Source organism: Caretta caretta, chromosome 5 (genome assembly GCF_965140235.1).
Source record: "Caretta caretta isolate rCarCar2 chromosome 5, rCarCar1.hap1, whole genome shotgun sequence".
Lineage (NCBI taxonomy): Eukaryota > Metazoa > Chordata > Testudines > Cheloniidae > Caretta > Caretta caretta.
Window position 1 is genome coordinate 108539213 of NC_134210.1, and position 19935 is coordinate 108559147.

The following is a 19935-nucleotide window of genomic DNA, read 5'->3' on the forward strand; positions in this document are numbered from 1 at the left end:
CAACAGGATTTCTCAAAAGCTAAAACTGATGAGTCACAGAATTAGGGTGACCAGACAGCAAATGCGAAAAATCAGGACGGGGTGGTGGTAATAGGAACCTATATAAGAAAAAGACCCAAACATCAGGACTGTCCCTATTAAATAGGGACATATGGTCACCCTACACAGGATGGATCAAAGATGACCCCAATGTTGCAGGCTTGGATGACGGGTAGGATAGCTCACTGTAGTGTGAGTATGTGAAGAAGTGAGATGATTTAGGGGGGAAGATGAGAAGCTAAGCTTTTGATGTGTTTCACATGCAGTAGTGACAGGATATCCAGAAGGAGATATCAGAGAGAAAGGCCTATGAATAATAAATGACAATAACAATAATGCACATGAAGAAACCTTTTGGAGACTATTCCTGTCTAGCAAATTTGCTCCAGGTAGTTAATACTTTACTACTGTTTTCTTTGCATTAACTATTTGGTTGGGAGTGTAGCACCTATAAGCCACCTAACGGAGGACAGAAAAAATATATTTATTGTATTCCTTGATACATATTAGAAAATGCATTTTTTTTACTATTATCCCTTAGATTTTCAGGAATGGGTTTTCAAAATTCAGTGCCTAGGTTTTACAAATAAACTATGTGTGCTTATTAGCAAATAGATCCTTGGGCACTCAGAGTGAAAAAATGCGTGCTTTGCATTCACAGTTGTATATTTTCTTGCAAGTTCTAAAATTTTAAAGTAGATCCAGCAACAAAAATAACTGTTAAATAATAAGAAGACAAAGACGAAGACAGTGAGAAAGACTATACATAGGTTCAAAACCCTAAACTCATTGTACTCCAGTGATTTCTCAGCCAGTGTGAAAACAAAAGCAGGAGTATCTGTTTTGTCCTGACTGCAATATTAGAATAAAAGGTAGTGAAATTAAATGCAGCACATTAGATTGAAGTATAAATGTTAACTTCATTCTAATGTTTTCAAAACCAATTACGGTTTTCCCAAGACAGATTATTAAAGCTGCTTGATATATATAAACAGTTCTGGGGAACTGCTTGTTCATGTGAAATCACGTGGGTCATTTATTTTTGTCAAAAGGATTTGTAAGAAACCCGTAGGGATTCACTACATAGGTGCTGACCACTGAATAAAAACTACTAATTGAGAAAAACAAGGACATGCGTTTGGATGCTCATTAACTAAGAATGTCATTTTCTGCAGGATTCAACTAAGGCGACCTTTTCACAGAAACTAGAGCAAAAATGTCTGGCATGAATGCTATACATTCCATAATCACTGTCTAAGAGCCCCTCACAAATAGTTATTATAAAGCTTTCACATTTAATTGTTGTTCTTATTAAAAAATGTATAGAATCCTACTGACTTCAGGAAGAAAATTATTCAAATTGCCTTTGTCATTATTCGCAAGCCAATACAGGGCAAAAGCATCGTCGTGTTAAATTATATTCTAATGAAAATTAAATAAGGAGGGCCTACATCATGAAATTATATTCTAATTATAATTTAAAACAGGGAACTTGCATAATTAAGAAAGCGTCAGTGGTGTCATGACTAATTAAGTAGCATGCATGAAAGTTTGAATGCACTCTTTTTAAAACTGAAGGATGAATTCTGCTTGGGGCTGAGACCTCCCTTACTACTCTTGCATGGACAAAACCAAACCTTGGGAGCAGGTAGGCGGGGAAGGGCTAGGAATGGGTGGATCCTCAGTTTCATTTCATTGCTGTATGTGCAGGCCAGTACAACTGAGCCAGTGTGGAAGTGTTGTAGTTTACTGCTGGTGTAGGCCAGCAGGAAATCACCACCTCTCTGGAGCAAAGGAGTCTCAGGCAAAGAATTGACCTGGGGTGTGTTTCATAGCCACAATGCCTCCCAAGGTCACTCTAGGGTTGATACAGTTTTCATTCAACCCCTTGCTTTGGGTGGTGTCTATAGACATGATCTAGCCCACAGAGCCTTTGACCTGGTTTTCAGAGTTCAATGAATGGGAGCTGTAAAAACACAGCACCTCTAATCTTTTAATCAGTATTTTGGGGCTATCTAGGTGGCCCCACAGTGAATAATTTGCACTAACAAATACATGAAGTTGGGAGAATACAGCATAAAAAAAAATCATTACATGAATATTCACTCAAATCTTAAAAAAAATTAAAAATTGAGCTCATGTCTCTTTTTTTGTTTGCTTTTCACAAATTTTCAAGAGAGTTTTATTGGTGTAAATATTTTCAGAAAGAAACTTTAAGCTTAAGTGGGCCAACAGTCCCACGAAGTGAATTACAAATTTGCACACACAGGTATAATAAACCTTCCTTTCTTCCACCATTCGTCTATCTTGTCTAGATTATAAGCTCTTTGGGCGGGGGTTGTGTTTTATTATGTCTTTGTGCAGCACCTAGAGCAATGTGCCGTGCTATTTTTTGTGGCCTCTAGCACTACTGGATTACTACTACTACTAATTATTACTACTATTCATAATAGTGTTACAGACCAAAATAAACTTCAGCTTTATGGTCAGTCTCCTGTAAGGACCACATTTTTCCTGGGTGACTTTGGCATGGCCTGTATGGATACATGGTTCTAGATTGAAAAAGGCATCTACAAAAATCAAACCAGAAAAAACAGTATGATAGCAGAAAAATCATTAGTCCCAGGAAAAAGCCTTGGCTGATATATGCTAAAACAATCTTTGAAGCTATAAAACTGGCTTAAATAAAGACAATTAATAATGGAGAAAGTGAAAAACAGCAAGTGTCAGCATGGTGGGCAAAACTGGAGCACGCTGTGTCAAGTAAGATAGATCACATGAGCCAATCACATCTGAAAAAAGGAGCTAGAATAAAATCAGCTAAACAGGGTACAACATGCTTTGATCCACAATTGCTCAGTGAAAAGCAAGTCTCTCCCTAAAACTTACCCCATTGCTAGAAAAGGCATTTGTGTATAGTCTGGGAGCTTAAAAGTCTCACCTGTCCTGTAGGAAGGGAATTTTCTTTCTTTTTACAAAACTTGATGTTGACACTGCAGAGCATGAAATCTCCTGAGGGAAGAGATGAAATTGTAAATGCTGAAAGACTTTATGAAACACCATCATCCTTTGCATCTTCCTTGACACACATTTATATCTGATAATGTAAACCACTGTTTTGCAAGGTTACCAAGAGGGAGGTTTATTGCAGGAGTGGGTGGGTGAGATTCTGTGGCCTGCATTGTGCAAGAGGTCAGACTAGATGATCATAATGGTCCCTTCTGACCTTAATACCTATGAATCTATGAAAGTGGGCTTCTGAATGTTACCTACATACATATGGCTATGATTAGCAGCAACTGCTATGCAGTCACTCATGAAAATGATTGCATAGCAAGGTGGTATTTCTGCGAGTAATATTACAATGCTCACATTTCCAGAAATCTTATTTGTAGGGAGAAAGTCTCAATGGAATTAGATACAGATTTGAAACACTTACACCCTGGAACTAGTATTTGAATTGCAGCAGGTTGCTTCAGCCATTCTTCTTGAGATAGATATGCTGAGTTCTCTACAGTTTACTTTGTGCAGATCTTTCAGATGATACCATAGACCAAGAGATCCTGTCTTCTCTGTGTGGACATTAAAGATCCTGTATTACTTTCTAGAAGGGTGGACTAGTCCCCATCCAAAAATTTCCACTCCATTTCATTGTTGTATCATGTGCACTAATTAAAACTATAGAATCATGAAACTGAAGGAAAGACAACATCTATTAGTACCGATGGTCACAAAATGTCAGAAAAAAATATGAGTTTTTGGCAAAAAAAATCAAAATGCAAAACATGTAAGCACAAAACCAAAAATATTTCAACCAAGAGGTCAAATATTTTGATTAAGAAATGATGCCACAATCTGGATGCCTTTTCTCCCATTCTTCTCTATGTGTCAGGGTCCCTGATCAGACTACATCTCCCCATGAAGCACCACAGTCTCCACTTATAGAATTTTCTAATTAGCTTGAATATTTCATAGAAAAAGCAACCAAAACACACACACACTAACACACCAACCACCATATTCTCCAAACACCAAAAGTATGAAAATAATTGTATTTCAAAATTCACTAAAAGGTGCAACCAAATTTGTAATTACATTACTTTAAAATAATACATTATAATAATTATATTAATAATCATTTTCACATCAATATTGATACTACATGTCAGTCAAAAATGTTAAGCCTACTACAGTAAAAAGTCTCTTCACACCAGGGTAAATCAGAATTACTGTACATGCTTGTCAGCCTGGTGTAAGAGAGAAGACAATCACCTCATACAATCACTCTCTTGTGCGACTCCTAACCATCTCAAATAGGTAGGTGTAGCACCATAATTCCTGTTTTCTGGGTTAGGCAAATTCCTGTCTTTGTTCAGTACTTTTCAGCTAACAAAATGTGACAATGTGACATTGTTTAGGTCCTGAACCAACCCACATAATGAAGTCTTGCCATCCATTTGAATGAGGACTGGATCAGATTGTAAATTATGAATGCCTCTGCACTGGGACCTGGTCCTCTTATCTGTCTGTAAAATGTCACATACAGCTGTAAGTGCTAAATAAAAAAACCTCAGAATAAAAATAAAAATAAGTAAGCAGAAAATTTCAAATATAAAACATTGGGCGAGATTCTCAGCTAGCATAAATCAGTATAGACCCTTTCTTGTCGATGAAGATACACGAGCTGAAAATCTAGGCCATATTTTTACAAACATTTACCTTGAAATAAATGAACAAACAAACAGTTATTTTATTCTATCACACATCTGACTGGTAACAGGCAAATTAGCAGGAATCATTTTCAATTATACATTCTTGACACTGGGGAACTCTAGTCATCTCTAAAATTGTTACACTGTTCTATGTTGACATTTCAACTTGCATGTTTATGAGTACATGTTCTCCCAAAGCAATGTCCCTGAATACTAACAATGTACTATACAGTCAACAGAAGCATTTGGGTATCAGTAATATGCCTTGATGCTTGAGTGTGTGGTACTTTAATATGCTTCTGAAGTGTTCAGATTACTTACACTAGGTGCCCTGTCTCCCTCAACAGATTGACATCAGACCACCCAAATTAATTGTTTATTTATGAACAGGGCAAAAAAACCCCTCCTTTGTTTTTCTTGTGTTTGGCCAGCTATAGGGAAGGTGTTGTAAGTGTAGAAGTTCATTTTACAAAGAAACAATAGTATTGGGATTTTGTTTTCAGTATACTAACGCTCCAGGATAGATCAATATAAAATGGTGCTCTCTAAACTCTAGAAAAAGAAAAGAAGAAATGACTGAAGAAGATCACTCACAATCTCTTTATCTTTGTATATTTTCAACAGAAATCAACAAACGTCCATTCTGGACAGGTAGAGGATGCATATTGCAAGTTGTAGATTATAAATATCATTATGTAGCGTTTGTATTGTAGCCATGTTCCACGGTGCATAGCACTGTACAAACACATAGAAAGATATAGTCCTACCTGGCTATTGTGCATTTTCAGCTGTCTTTTTTTTCCAATTAGAGATGTACAAAATTTTCAGGAGTTGAGTGGCTGTGTGACAGATATTCTGATACTATGCTATGGAGAGAAACTGAGCACCGTTGCTATGTCTTTTCCTTAGACAAATCCTTCATCTCCAGACTACAGCCAGCCTCCTCCCCGCTGCAAATGTACCATTGGCCTCTTCGCTTGTCTTAGAGATGGACATTAGTTTTGCCAGCTAAAAATTCAGACCACTCAACAGACAGGTTAGGATACTTTCAACATCGTGAGAATGATAGGCCTTCAGATGTTTATTATGAGACTCCAAATCAGAGAAGTTGCCTTGTTTCAAATATTTTTTACAAAAGCAAGAGTCAGGCCAGATTGTTAAATTTGTGATTCTTGGTATAGCTTTGAGAGAACCTGGTCCATTCTATGTTTAACTAGATGAAACTCAGCAGTTTCAGCTGAGTTTTGCTTTAAAGTTTTTGTATCAATTCTAACACAAAAATGCTGATTACCTTTCAGGATGTGCAAATCCATGTGAACCAAAACCAAACAAAAGGTTTACATGAAGACTGGTGAACAGTTCTATGACCATCTCCTGTAGCTGAAGGGAATGTCTCCTATTTTCAGGAGCAGGGCATACATTTCAGCCATGAAGCATTAGTGATACTCACCTTTGGTAAAATCATTAACACCTGAATCTTTCAGTCCTTCTGTAGGAAAACTCTCATTGAAATTCAGGCGAAATCAATGAGTGTGTTGTCTTCATTAAGACAATGGGATGGAGGACTACAGCTGTATTTTCAATGCCACCGTGAACATCATCTTTGCTTGTGAACTCTCCATCTTGAGCTGTATGCCGGTCATGCCGCATTTTGGTAATGATATTGATCACAGAGGCATATTTTAGGAATAGCTGGTAATTCCTACAGTCATTTACAGTTTTAAATAAGCTTTGTAATTTGGTTCAGAAAGTGAGGCAGGCTATTTGCTAACATCTCCTGAGATTCCTGAGTAAATAGCCAAGTGGAAAATGTAATGGCAGATAATGAAAAATTATCAGCTATCAATAATGGTTCCATAATCTCTTATTCCATGCTTATGTTCCTTTAACCTCCAATGGTCTGAAGCATTTTGTATGATATAGCCTCCTGAATAATGACTCCGAGCAATTTGCTGCACTTAGGACTTACTGCTTGTTTCTAAGCCCTTTGTAATTATGTGATGCTTACTAAGGAGGTTAGATAAGCTATAAATATAGTTAGATAAGCTACAAATATAGATTTTTCAATCAAAGTGAAGGGAAGAAAGCCACATAACTCATAAGATATAGCAGTTCAGGCATTGGTGAATTATAGGGCTGTTTTATGAGTGGGATTTAAAAATAAAATAAAATAAAAAACAAGATATCAGTCACTCCCACTGGATATGTTAACATCACAGTTGATAAAATATATGTGGTGCTGTAATTATTCTGTGAGGTACAGAAGTGTTCTTACTATTTTGAATCCATACAGTAGAGCTGAGTAAATTGTCTGTCTTATTTTGTATGGTAGATCATGATTCTATGGTTCTAATTAGATCCGAAACTTTTTACTATTTTCAATGCTGAGTGAATTTGAACCAAAGTAAAGCAATCTCAAATGCTGATAGAAGTATTATGAGTTGGTCAGGACATTTTTGATTAAAAGATTTTAAAATGAATTGGCATCAGAAAATGCCAATTCATAAAATCAAAACAGTTCACAGGAAAGGACTGGTTTAGACAACTCTCTCAGTTTGAAAAGTTTTGAGGGAAAAAAGTTTCAAAACAGCCTGTTTTCACATTTTCAAACCCCAAAAGAGTGTGTGTGTGTGTGTGTGTGTGTGTGTGTGTGTAATTGGTTTGAAATGAATTATTGTTTCAGAATTTAAGCTAATTGCAGAAACAACTTTAAAAGGTTAAAAGCAAAATGAAACATCCTGGAGATTGTTATGGATCTGGACGGGCTCCCAACCTCCAGGATCCATGGTGTTTTTAAACCCCTCAGAGTCAGAACAGAATCCAGTCTCTGCCCCAGTCTTGGGATTCCTAGGCACACTCTTGTGGAGCAGATATTCCATCTAGCACCACATTCTGAGAGCTGTAACCACATGGTTCCTCTGTCCAGTCCCTTGAACGGGTGCTGACCCCTCAGATTCCCTCATAGCTTAAACACATTGTAATGGAATGTACCCCTATATTTACACACTATTGTAATAATCTTTGTGCAAAGTATGTGTTGCGAGATATCATTTGAAAACTCAATTTGCTGGTCAGTATTGTCCTGTTAAAATGTGTGTGGCAACGTTTGATGTAAAGTTATAAGATTTCCCTGTATGACGTTACTAATACATACTCCAAACCACACAGCCCTGCCTAAACAGTAGGTAGCAAATAGGTCTGTCCTAAACAAAGGAATGTATTATGCTCTGCTTAATTTGCAAGCAAGAAAGAAAGATAAAACATGTTCAAACAGGTGAAAAAATCAGCAGGGAACATCTTCCACATGGAGAATATCTCATAGTGCCCAGCTGAAAATGTTTGTCAAGAGAGGGACTGAGGCTAAAAGGAAGGGACAAACACCCCAAGACAACCCTCTCTCTCTGCCTGCCCATCACATTCAGTGCATCTGAAGCAACAAAGGAAGCCTTTGTGGGACTCAGAGAGGGGTTCTGACCTATGGGTCTTATCAGTAAGATAGCTAAAAGCATATGGTGAGAAACTTCACTTGAATCTGATTCAGTTTGTTTTGTTAGTCATTAGTAAACATCTTATCTTTATTTTTGTAACCATTTCTGACTTTTATGCCTCATGACTTTTATTCAGTTAAACTCTCTCTTTATAGTTAATACACTTGTTTGTTTTATCTAATCCAGTGCATTTAAATTTAAGTATTTTGGTAACTCCATTTGGGAAGAAAAATTGGTTGCATATTATTCTCTTAAAGGAATAATTAACTTTTAATCTAATTTGTACTATCCTGGAGGGAGCTGGGCTTTACAGGACATGCATTTCTGGGGGAAAATCTAAGACAGAGAGTCATTTGGGATTGCCCTGCAATATAGCCAAGGCTGGTGAGAGCCCGAGTGTAATTCAAGTGTGGGTAGCAGGCTGTAGTTACACACAGAAACTCAGGGTGTGGCTTACATGCTGGATGGTTGTGAGTGGCTCAGCTAGGAGCTACTTCAGCAGGGCATTTTAAGGCATGCAAGGTTGCAGGGCAGGAGTGATGCAGCTGTTCATTAGTCTGGATTGTACTGTGGTATGTCACACATACCTTCCCCCAGAACTCCATCCAAAACCTTCTGTTTTCCCTTTTCAGGGGCCACCTGGTAGGTGTAACGTATAATACAGACACTCCACAGCATTCTAAATATAAACATGCTCTTTATTTAATCACTTGATTAATACACAGATAGATACAAAAATAAATTCCCTGCATTTTGCTGCCTCAGTTTCCTCATTACTCCAGGGCATTCTTTGGGCTGTGGTCATAGTCCTTTAGGCCCATCCAAAGTCCTGCTCCAGTGCACAACTTACATTCCAAAACATAGAGCTTTTTCTTTAAGGATATGTCTACACTACGGAATAAGGTCGAATTTATAGAAGTCGGTTTTTTAGAAATCGGTTTTATATATTCGAGTGTGTGTGTCCCCACAGAAAATGCTCTAAGTGCATTAAGTGCATTAACTCGGCAGAGTGCTTCCACAGTACCGAGGCTAGAGTCGACTTCCGGAGCATTGCACTGTGGATAGCTATCGCACAGTTCCCGCAGTCTCCGCTACCCATTGGAATTCTGGGTTGAGATCCCAATGCCTGATGGGGCTAAAACATTGTCGCGGGTGGTTCTGGGTACATATCGTCAGGCCCCCGTTCCCTCCCTCCCTCCGTGAAAGCAAGGGCAGACAATCATTTTGTGCCTTTTTTCCTGAGTTACCTGTGCAGACGCCATACCACGGCAAGCATGGAGCCCGCTCAGGTAACCGTCACCCTATGTCTCCTGGGTGCTGGCAGACGCGGTACAGCATTGCTACACAGTAGCAGCAACCCCTTGCCTTGTGGCAGCAGACGGTACAGTACGACTGGTAGCCGTCATCGTCATGTCTGAGGTGCTCCTGGCCACGTCGGCTGGGAGCGCCTGGACAGACATGGGCGCAGGGACTAAATTTGGAGTGACCTGACCAGGTCATTCTCTTTAGTCCTGCAGTCAGTCCTATTGAACCGTCTTATGGTGAGCAGACAGGCGATATGGATTGCTAGCAGTCGTACTGTACCATCTTCTGCCGGGCAGGCAAGAGATGAGGATGGCTAGCAGTCGTACTGTATCATCTTCTGCTGAGCAGCCATGAGATGTGGATGGCATGCAGTCCTTCTGCACCGTCTGCTGCCAGCCAAAGATGTAAAAGATAGATGGAGTGGATCAAAACAAGAAATAGACCAGATTTGTTCTGTATTCATTTGCTTCCCCCCCTCCCCTGTCTAGGGGACTCATTCTTCTAGGTCACACTGCAGTCACTCACAGAGAAGGTGCAGCGAGGTAAATCTAGCCATGTATCAATCAGAGGCCAGGCTAACCTCCTTGTTCCAATAAGAACGATAACTTAGGTGCACCATTTCTTATTGGAACCCTCCGTGAAGTCCTGCCTGAAATACTCCTTGATGTAAAGACACCCCCTTTGTTGATTTTAGCTCCCTGAAGCCAACCCTGTAAGCCGCGTCGTCAGTCGCCCCTCCCTCCGTCAGAGCAATGGCAGACAATCATTCCGCGCCTTTTTTCTATGCGGACGCCATACCAAGGCAAGCATGGAGGCCGCTCAGCTCACTTTGGCAATTAGGAGCACATTAAACACCACACGCATTATCCAGCAGTATATGCAGCACCAGAACCTGGCAAAGCGATACCGGGAGAGGAAGCGACGTCAGCGCGGTCACGTGAGTGATCAGGACATGGACACAGATTTCTCTGAAAGCATGGGCCCTGCCAATGCATGCATCATGGTGCTAATGGGGCAGGTTCATGCTGTGGAACGCCGATTGTGGGCTCGGGAAACAAGCACAGACTGGTGGGACCGCATAGTGTTGCAGGTCTGGGACGATTCCCAGTGGCTGCGCAACTTTCGCATGCGTAAGGTCACTTTCATGGAACTTTGTGACTTGCTTTCCCCTGCCCTGAGGCGCATGAATACCAAGATGAGAGCAGCCCTCACAGTTGAGAAGCGAGTGGCGATAGCCCTGTGGAAGCTTGCAACGCCAGACAGCTACCGGTCAGTTGGGAATCAATTTGGAGTGGGCAAATCTACTGTGGGGGCTGCTGTGATGCAAGTAGCCCACGCAATCAAAGATCTGCTGATATCAAGGGTAGTGACCCTGGGAAATGTGCAGGTCATAGTGGATGGCTTTGCTGCAATGGGATTCCCTAACTGTGGTGGGGCCATAGACGGAACCCATATCCCTATCTTGGCACCGGAGCACCAAGCCGCCGAGTACATAAACCGCAAGGGGTACTTTTCGATTGTGCTGCAAGCTCTGGTGGATCACAAGGGACGTTTCACCAACATCAACGTGGGATGGCCGGGAAAGGTACATGACGCTCGCATCTTCAGGAACTCTGGTCTGTTTCAAAAGCTGCAGGAAGGGACTTTATTCCCAGACCAGAAAATAACTGTTGGGGATGTTGAAATGCCTATATGTATCCTTGGGGACCCAGCCTACCCCTTAATGTCATGGCTCATGAAGCCATACACAGGCAGCCTGGACAGTAGTCAGGAGCTGTTCAACTACAGGCTGAGCAAGTGCAGAATGGTGGTAGAATGTGCATTTGGACGTTTAAAGGCGCACTGGCGCAGTTTACTGACTCGCTTACACCTCAGCGAAACCAATATTCCCACTGTTATTACTGCTTGCTGTGTGCTCCACAATATCTGTGAGAGTAAGGGGGAGACGTTTATGGCGGGGTGGGAGTTTGAGGCAAATCGCCTGGCTGCTGGTTACGCGCAGCCAGACACCAGGGCGGTTAGAAGAGCACAGGAGGGCGCGGTACGCATCAGAGAAGCTTTGAAAACCAGTTTCATGACTGGCCAGGCTACGGTGTGAAAGTTCTCTTTGTTTCTCCTTGATGAAACTCTCCACCCCTTGGTTCACTCTACTTCCCTGTAAGCTAACCACCCACCCCTCCTCCCTTCAATCACCGCTTGCAGAGGCAATAAAGTCATTGTTGCTTCACATTCATGCATTCTTTATTCATTCATCACACAAATAGGGGGATGACTACCAAGGTAGCCCAGGAGGGGTGGTGGAGGAGGGAAGGAAAATGCCACACAGCACTTTAAGCACAGCACTTTAAAAGTTTACAACTCTAAAATTTATTGAATGACAGCCTTGTTGTTTTTGGGCAATCCTCTGTGGTGGAGTGGCTGGTTGGCCGGAGGCCCCCCCACCGCGTTCTTGGGCGTCTGGGTGTGGAGGCTATGGAACTTGGGGAGGAAGGTGGTTGTCTACACAGGGGCTGTAGTGGCAGTCTGTGCTCCAGCTGCCTTTGCTGCAGCTCAACCATACACTGGAGCATACTGGTTTGGTCCTCCAGCAGCCTCAGCGTTGAATCCTGCCTCCTCTCATCACGCTGCCGCCACATTTGAGCTTCAGCCCTGTCTTCAGCCCGCCACTTACTCTCTTCAGCCCGCCACTTACTCTCTTCAGCCCGCCACCTCTCCTCCCAGTCATTTTGTGCTTTCCTGCACTCTGACATTATTTGCCTCCACGCATTCGTCTGTGCTCTGTCAGTGTGGGAGGACAGCATGAGTTCGGAGAACATGTCATCGCGAGTGCATTTTTTTTTTCTTTCTAAGCTTCACTAGCCTCTGGGAAGGAGAAGATCCTGTGATCATTGAAACACATGCAGCTGGTGGAGGGAAAAAAAAGGGACAGCGGTATTTAAAAAGACACATTTTATAAAACAGTGGCTACACTCTTTAAGGGTAAACCTTGCTGTTCACGTTACATACATAGCACATGTGCTTTCGTTACAAGGTCGCATTTTGCCTCCCCCCACCGCGTGGCTACCCCCTCAACCTTCCCCCCTCCCTGTGGCTAACAGCAGGGAACATTTCTGTTTAGCCACAGGCAAACAGCCCAGCAGGAATGGGCTCCTCTGAGTGTCCCCTGAAGAAAAGCACTCTATTTCAACCAGGTGACCATGAATTATATCTCACTCTCCTGAGGATAACACAGAGAGATAAAGAACGGATGTTATTTGAATGCCAGCAAACATACACTGCAATGCTTTGTTCTACAATGATTCCCGAGTATGTGTTACTGGCCTGGAGTGGTAAAGTGTCCTACCATGAAGGACGCAATAAGGCTGCCCTCCCCAGAAACCTTTTGCAAAGGCTTTGGGAGTACATCTAGGAGAACCGCGAATGCCAGGGCAAAGTAATCCTTTCACATGCTTGCTTTTAAACCATGTATAGTATTTTAAAAGGTACACTCACCAGAGGTCCCTTCTCCACCTGCTGGGTCCAGGAGGCAGCCTTGGGTGGGTTCGGGGGGTACTGGCTCCAGGTCCAGGATGAGAAACAGTTCCTAGCTGTCGGGAAAACCGGTTTCTCCGCTTGCTTGCTGTGAGCTATCTACAACCTCATCATCATCATCATCTTCTTCGTCCCCAAAACCTGCTTCCATATTGCCTCCATCTCCATTGAAGGAGTCAAACAACACGGCTGGGGTAGTGGTGGCTGAACCCCCTAAAATGGCATGCAGCTCATCATAGAAGCGGCATGTTTGGGGCTCTGACCCGGAGCAGCCGTTCGCCTCTCTGGTTTTCTGGTAGGCTTGCCTCAGCTCCTTCAGTTTCACGCGGCACTGCTTCGGCTCCCTGTTATGGCCTCTGTCCTTCATGCCCTGGGAGATTTTGACAAAGGTTTTGGCATTTCGAAAACTGGAATGGAGTTCTGATAGCACAGATTCCTCTCTCCAAACAGCGATCAGATCCCGTACCTCCCGTTCGGTCCATGCTGGAGCTCTTTTGCGATTCTGGGACTCCATCATGGTCACCTCTGCTGATGAGCTCTGCATGGTCACCTGCAGCTTGCCACGCTGGCCAAACAGGAAATGAGATTCAAAAGTTCACGGTTCTTTTCCTGTCTACCTGGCCAGTGCATCTGAGTTGAGAGTGCTGTCCAGAGCGGTCACAATGGAGCACTCTGGGATAGCTCCCGGAGGCCAATACCGTCGAATTGTGTCCACAGTACCCCAAATTCGAGCCAGCAAGGCCGATTTAACCGCTAATCCACTTGTCAGGCGTGGAGTAAGAAATCGATTTTAAGAGCCTTTAAGTCAAAATAAAGGGCTTCATCGTGTGGACAGGTGCAGGTTTACATCGATTTAATGCTGCTAAATTCGACCTAAAGTCCTAGTGTAGACCAGGGCTCAGTCAGCTCGTTGCTTCTGCTTTTGGTCAGGCTGCTTCCTCCTTTCCTCCCACCTGAACTTCCTCACTCCTGGACTCCCTCTGTGGCTCTGAGAGTCTGTTTATATGGCCTACTGCCCACATCTTGGCTTCTTTGTTCTGTTTTAGTAACTTCCCACTTCAGAGAAGAGGAGGAAGTACCTTCTCCCAGCTTGATTTTAAAATATCTATCGTCCAGTCAGAGCACAGTCATCAAAGTTAAATACTCCCAGTGTTCTCAGTTTGGTGTACAGCTGTTGCAGGCCTTGCCAACAACAATCAATACCCATCAACACATGGGCTTTCCAGGATATAGCAATTTCATAACAACCAGAATCCATAAATTGCACAAACAGATTTCCGGAATCATCACAAAAATGCCAAACAAAACGTTTGGATTGATCCATTATATATATATATATATATATATATATATATATATTCAGATTGAGGGTTTACAACATTTTTTTTGAGATTTCAACTTTTTGGTCCTGATTTTTTTGGATGCCAAACATTTTTTTAAAATGTGGAAAATTGATGTATTATATATTTATCCACATTCTGGTGATTGCATTGAAAAACATCTGTTGACCAGTTAAAAAAACCCCAACAACTAAGTAATCATTCTTAATATGAATATGATTAATTCACATCTCTGTAAAATAAATACACAGTGAAAGGGAACATACTGTACTTGCTCTAATAACTAATAAATCAGGGATATTATTAAGAAAAAATCTATGGTGATGCTCTTCTCTGTGAAGGGAAAAACAAGTGTAAGGTGACAATCATAACTGAAGCTCATTAGAGGCACCAGGAGATAATGCAGTGAGGAAAAAACAAATTAAAAGAAAAAGACAAGTAAAACAAACCCACCTTTAAATAGTATGTTCAGGTGGGTCCTGATTGACCTGGAACCTCAAAGTGAAAAATGAGAAGCCAAATAAAAAAACAATCTTTTACCACTTTGCACATCGCTATTATAATTAGATACAGGTTACATAAGGCCATTGCCTGCAGTCAGACAGACTTAAAATAACCACATTAAAGAATTACTGTCTAATAGCAAACTTTTAAATATTCTCTTTTTAATTTATCTAATATGGGGCACAGTCTTTGAAATTCCATCCTATAGAAACCAAGGACTGTGTAGTTAATATGGGACTCATGAAATGGCTTAGAAAGAAAAGACAGAAGCAACCCAAGTCAGTCTGTCAGAAAAGATTTTTGATAGTTCAGAAATGAATTGTGTTATTTTCTTTCTGCCTCTTCCTGGTTCATTCTCTGCCAGAGTGCTCTGGCACATTATAAAATGTTCCTGAAGCTATTTGGGGGAAGGAAGCAGCTCAGTAACAATATAACAGGGACGGGTCCATGCTACAGGAGCTGGAAGACTTTAATTTTGTCTGCCTATAGAACAGATAGAGGATCAGAGGCAGAATTTCTCTAGGAGCAAATGAAATACCTTCGGGGAAATCAATTCAGATTGTGGATACTCTTATCAAGATAGGATGGAAGCACAACTGAGATCTTTGTCCTACTGAGTGGTGGATCCATGCATGTTTTTACGTTGCTTTTGGACATATTTTCAACCATATATTCAGTATTTTTTACAGAGAATTGGGGTGGGGTGGGGTATGGAGTGATGAAGTGAGAGGAAGAAAAAGAGACAGGGATGGGGCCTGCTGGAAGGAAACACACAGGAACAGTGCTCTTGGGTATATTCTGCCCAGTCTGGAAGCTAAAGGGCTTTTCATTCTGCAGTTTTGGATCCCACACCAAGGAGTAATCAGGATCTGATTCATCTATCCAGAATCCCTTAGCTCCAGCTTCAGGACTGGATATACAAATAGCGTAAAACAAAATGATCTAGGTAATTTCAAATGTAAAACTACCAATGTAGTTTTCACATCCAAAGAAATACCCACTGAGATCTCTGTAATTATCTTGATGATATACACTTGCAGCCAGCAGTCTCAGAAGAATTACCCATAGAAATCTGAATGTAATATACAGTGTCATACAGAGAAGAGAGAAACACAAAGAGTAACATCCAAAGTAATTTTTCCTTTGTTAATTTAAGTGCAGCTGCTCCCTTTGGTATGGAGCTGCTCAGTAGCAACGTCAGTAGCAGGTCAGTATCTGGACAGGGATTGGAGAAGAATGTCCTGTAGCAGGAAAGAAGTTATGTTTATGTGATCTAGGCATTTACAAGTTCTGCCAGAGTCCATGCAGAGTGTGTATGTCCCACAGGAGTATTCACTGAGCATACAAGCTCTATAGTGTTCCTTGCAGAATAAGAATATTCCTGAGAAGTTTGTGTACCTCAGACTTTACAACTACTATCCCCGCTGCTTAACTATGAGGATGCAAATATCCACAGCTCTTCCATGGAAGGCAACTACAGATCAGTGACACTTACCATATTTCTAATAGAAAATTCTCTCTCTAAGAACCTCTAATCTCATATATGAAGTTTTCAGAGCTGGTGTTCTTCATTAGGAGCAGTCAATGACCCAAAATGTCATTTATTTGGGCTTAACATACAGTTCCATTTCTTTTATTATTATTATCCTCATTAATACGCTATCATATATAATCTGATAGATAATAATAACAACATCTCCATAGCTGTGCTTCCCAGAACAATTAAAAGATTTAATTCACCCTGCTGAAAGAAGCATTTATTTTAGAGGACATCAACCTAGAGTCTCTTTTTTCATTAACTACTTTTTCTCTGTGCAGATAATACCCAAAGAATCCCTTACATTGGAAATATGGTTCCCATACTCATCATTTTATTTACACACACACACACAAAGCAAATGTAGTGCTCATGAAAGGTAACAGATTGAGATACCTGAAAAATACACATACAGTTGTGGTGACAGCTTTTGTGATGTGGTTACGTATCTACTAGTTCTATATCTTAAAAAACAACCCCAGGAGTCATCCAGGCCCTCTCATCACATACTTAAAATAACATATTTGTTCCTGCTAAAGCTCACACTCTGATACAGAATAATTTCCATACATTGTCTAATAGGAATCTTTGGAAAGAGACTACCTTTGTAACTATTGGCCCGTAAAATTCTCACAGGATGATAGAACAATTTACAACAGTGATAGATAATTGAATAGATCTAAGCACCAAACTTGTCAACCTTTAGCTTGTTAGTTAAGCCCCTGCCTGGTGATGAAAAGGTCTCTATTTAAAATGCTGCATTTCTTCATCCACATATTAATCTCTGAATGATGCGTTATTGTGGAAAGCCCTCAGTGCCACATTTTAGAGGCTGTTGTCATACTCCATTTTTTTTTAAAAAAAACAAGCTATTGGTAGCCTCAGGGGAACTTCATTTTCCAATATCCTAACTGACAAGTTTTGAGGTTTATGACTGTATTTTTATGCATTGAACTGAGCATCCTATTACATGGTGTAAATGTTTCATTAAAAGATGCATGCTACTTTTAATCTCTGAAGTACGATTATCCTTGGAGAGGGAGAAAGGACGTAAAGATTGCCATTTAAGATTCATGAATTTCACTAAGTCTTTGTATATGTATCTGCCAGTTCTCTCCCCTTTAGTCTTCTAACAAGAGTTGGACAACAATCTAGACTCTAATATTTTATGTAACTTTCTGAAACATGAACAGAAATAAAAGTTTTTTTACCACTCAAGCTAGTTGGAAAATGGTAAGTAGTTTCCATCAAAAATTTCAGAAGAAATTAACAAGATTTTTGGGGGGGGAGTCCTGCAGGTTTTTTTTTTTCAGATATTATCTAGTTTTGACCAAAAAATCAGTTTTGAAAATAAAAAAACACCCTGAAAAATATCTTGTTTTTTGAAAACTGAAAGCCAGAAACCTTTTCGGTAAAACTTCATTTTTCAACAACAAAATAATTAGTTTTTCTTTGATTAAGAAATAGAAAATCAAAAATTTAAAGTTTTCTGCACACAAAAAAGTTGTTTTTTTTTAAAAAGGGGAGGGGGTTTTCAGTAAAAAAAAATTACAATTTTTTTTTGACCATTGCTAGGTTTGTTTGTTTTTTTAATTTGAAAATCAATAGAAATAAAATAATGAGGAGAACACTGGTCTGAGTTCCTGCGATCATTCCCTCCATGACACTGTACTTGGAAACGTACTGTAGGGAATTATCCTGCATTGCAAGGGAGATGGGCTGAGACTAACAAACAATCTGTTTGTCAGCATCTCTAGCTTCAGTGGTTCCATTAAGAGGTGAAGAGAATATTAGAGTCATTGCCTTAGTTACAGGAACTGGTTTGTTCGCTGCTGTATCCCAGTGCTGCATGTTGGATTCATTGTTCCATATCCAAGAACCAGTTTTCACACTGGTGTGCCCCAAAACACCACCCATAGAGAACCACATCTAAAGTATTTGACCCTAAATCCTCCTCAGACTTCCATATCCTCCTTAGATGTATGCTCTGTTTTCCTGAATTTGGTCCCTTGAATGGGGTTAAGAACGAGAAGGTGGAAAACATACAACTGACCTTATTTTTGGTGTCTAAGACTTCTGTAGTTAAGTTTATTATGGTATTACATGGCAAGAATAGCAAAATACAAATCATCTTCCATCTCCAGTATTTCTTAAGTCAAATTTCAAGAAACATTCTCCACAACAACAAAAGTAAGCAACACTCACAAGTGCTAGTTCTTAACTCCCTCTAGGACATCAGTGTCAGAGCTGCTTTTTTTAGCTCTGTCCTCTCCAGTAGTCAAGTTCAAGATGCCGGGTAGTAATTCCATTCAACTCAAACAAATCAGACTGTACATTAATATATATATCCCTGGCAGTTTTTCTTCCAGCTCTTTAGGTAGTGTAGAAATAAGCTTTTAAACACAATTGTCTTTTTTTTTAATGGTAGTGCAAATGAATGGATAATATTGACTACTCTAGAAACTTAAGTTCTGAACAAACACTGCATAGACATCACATTTCCTAAAGAAACACATCCATATGCTTGATGTTTGGTAGGCGCTACCCCTGTAGAAGTGAGAAGTTGTGTACATCTTTCGAGATGGTACCTCTTTTGAGGTGACATTTTTGTGATATTAACACCTGTCAACTCAAACCAACTGCTACCACATAGTGTTATCTGAGATATCACACGGTTTCTCAGTCTTAGCACAGAGGAAAACTACAATGTTAAGGCAAAAATCTTACAGACCTTAACCATGTATGCAGTGTAGTTGTAGCTGTGGCGGTCCCAGGATATAAGAGAGAAAAGGTGGATGAGGTAATACCTTTTACAATGGCTGATTAGGGAAAGCAGAATCTAGTTATTGCATAATACTCTGCAGTATGACTTGCCAAAATCTGATTTTTTTTTAACATTCCTACTTTATTTGTAGGCTTTGAGTAGGTCCAGGAGATTTTATAATTAAGGTATAGATTGTTCTATCCTCACATGGAACAATATTTTATTTCATGAATAGTTCCACTGAATACTTTTCAGCATAAGTAAGGGTGAGATAATCTAGCCCTAATTTAGAAAGCTGATGGTGGTAGAGGATACTAAACTTCCAGATTAATTTTGTGCAGCCACTGAAGACCAGATCCTCTGCTGGCGTAAAATAGCACAGATCTGTTGATTTGACAATTATCATCTGGAGCCAAAAATGGAGAGAGAGTTCTGTGACTGGTACCTGGACCTGGGCTACCACTGAGCCCCCTGGCCCACCAGCCTGGGCTCCCTCTCACACTGTTTTGCTGTGGCAAGCTGCAAAGCCTTCCAACCTGCACTTTCACGAGCATTCATACAGGTAGGGACACACCCAGGTGCAGTTACATGCAGGCTCTCTAACCACCAGCTTCTCAGCCTGGAACCCCAGAGCAGTACCATCCTGTCTTGATCAAATCTGGCCAGTATAACACCCGGTCCACCTCTCCCTCAATGTGAAGAGGACCATGCGCAC

General features: G+C 40.7%; 1 long non-coding RNA gene across 1 annotated transcript in view; it reads right to left on the reverse strand.

The window, feature by feature from the left end:
- Positions 1–2978: 2978 nt before the first annotated feature.
- Positions 2979–19935, reverse strand: part of LOC142072033 (uncharacterized) — a 51379-nt gene continuing 34422 nt past the window's right edge. The window contains exons 5-6 of the long non-coding RNA XR_012668311.1: positions 3479–3611; positions 2979–3051 (exon numbers count right to left, since the gene is read on the reverse strand). This is a non-coding gene — a long non-coding RNA (uncharacterized LOC142072033). The remainder of the gene's footprint in view (positions 3052–3478; positions 3612–19935) is intronic.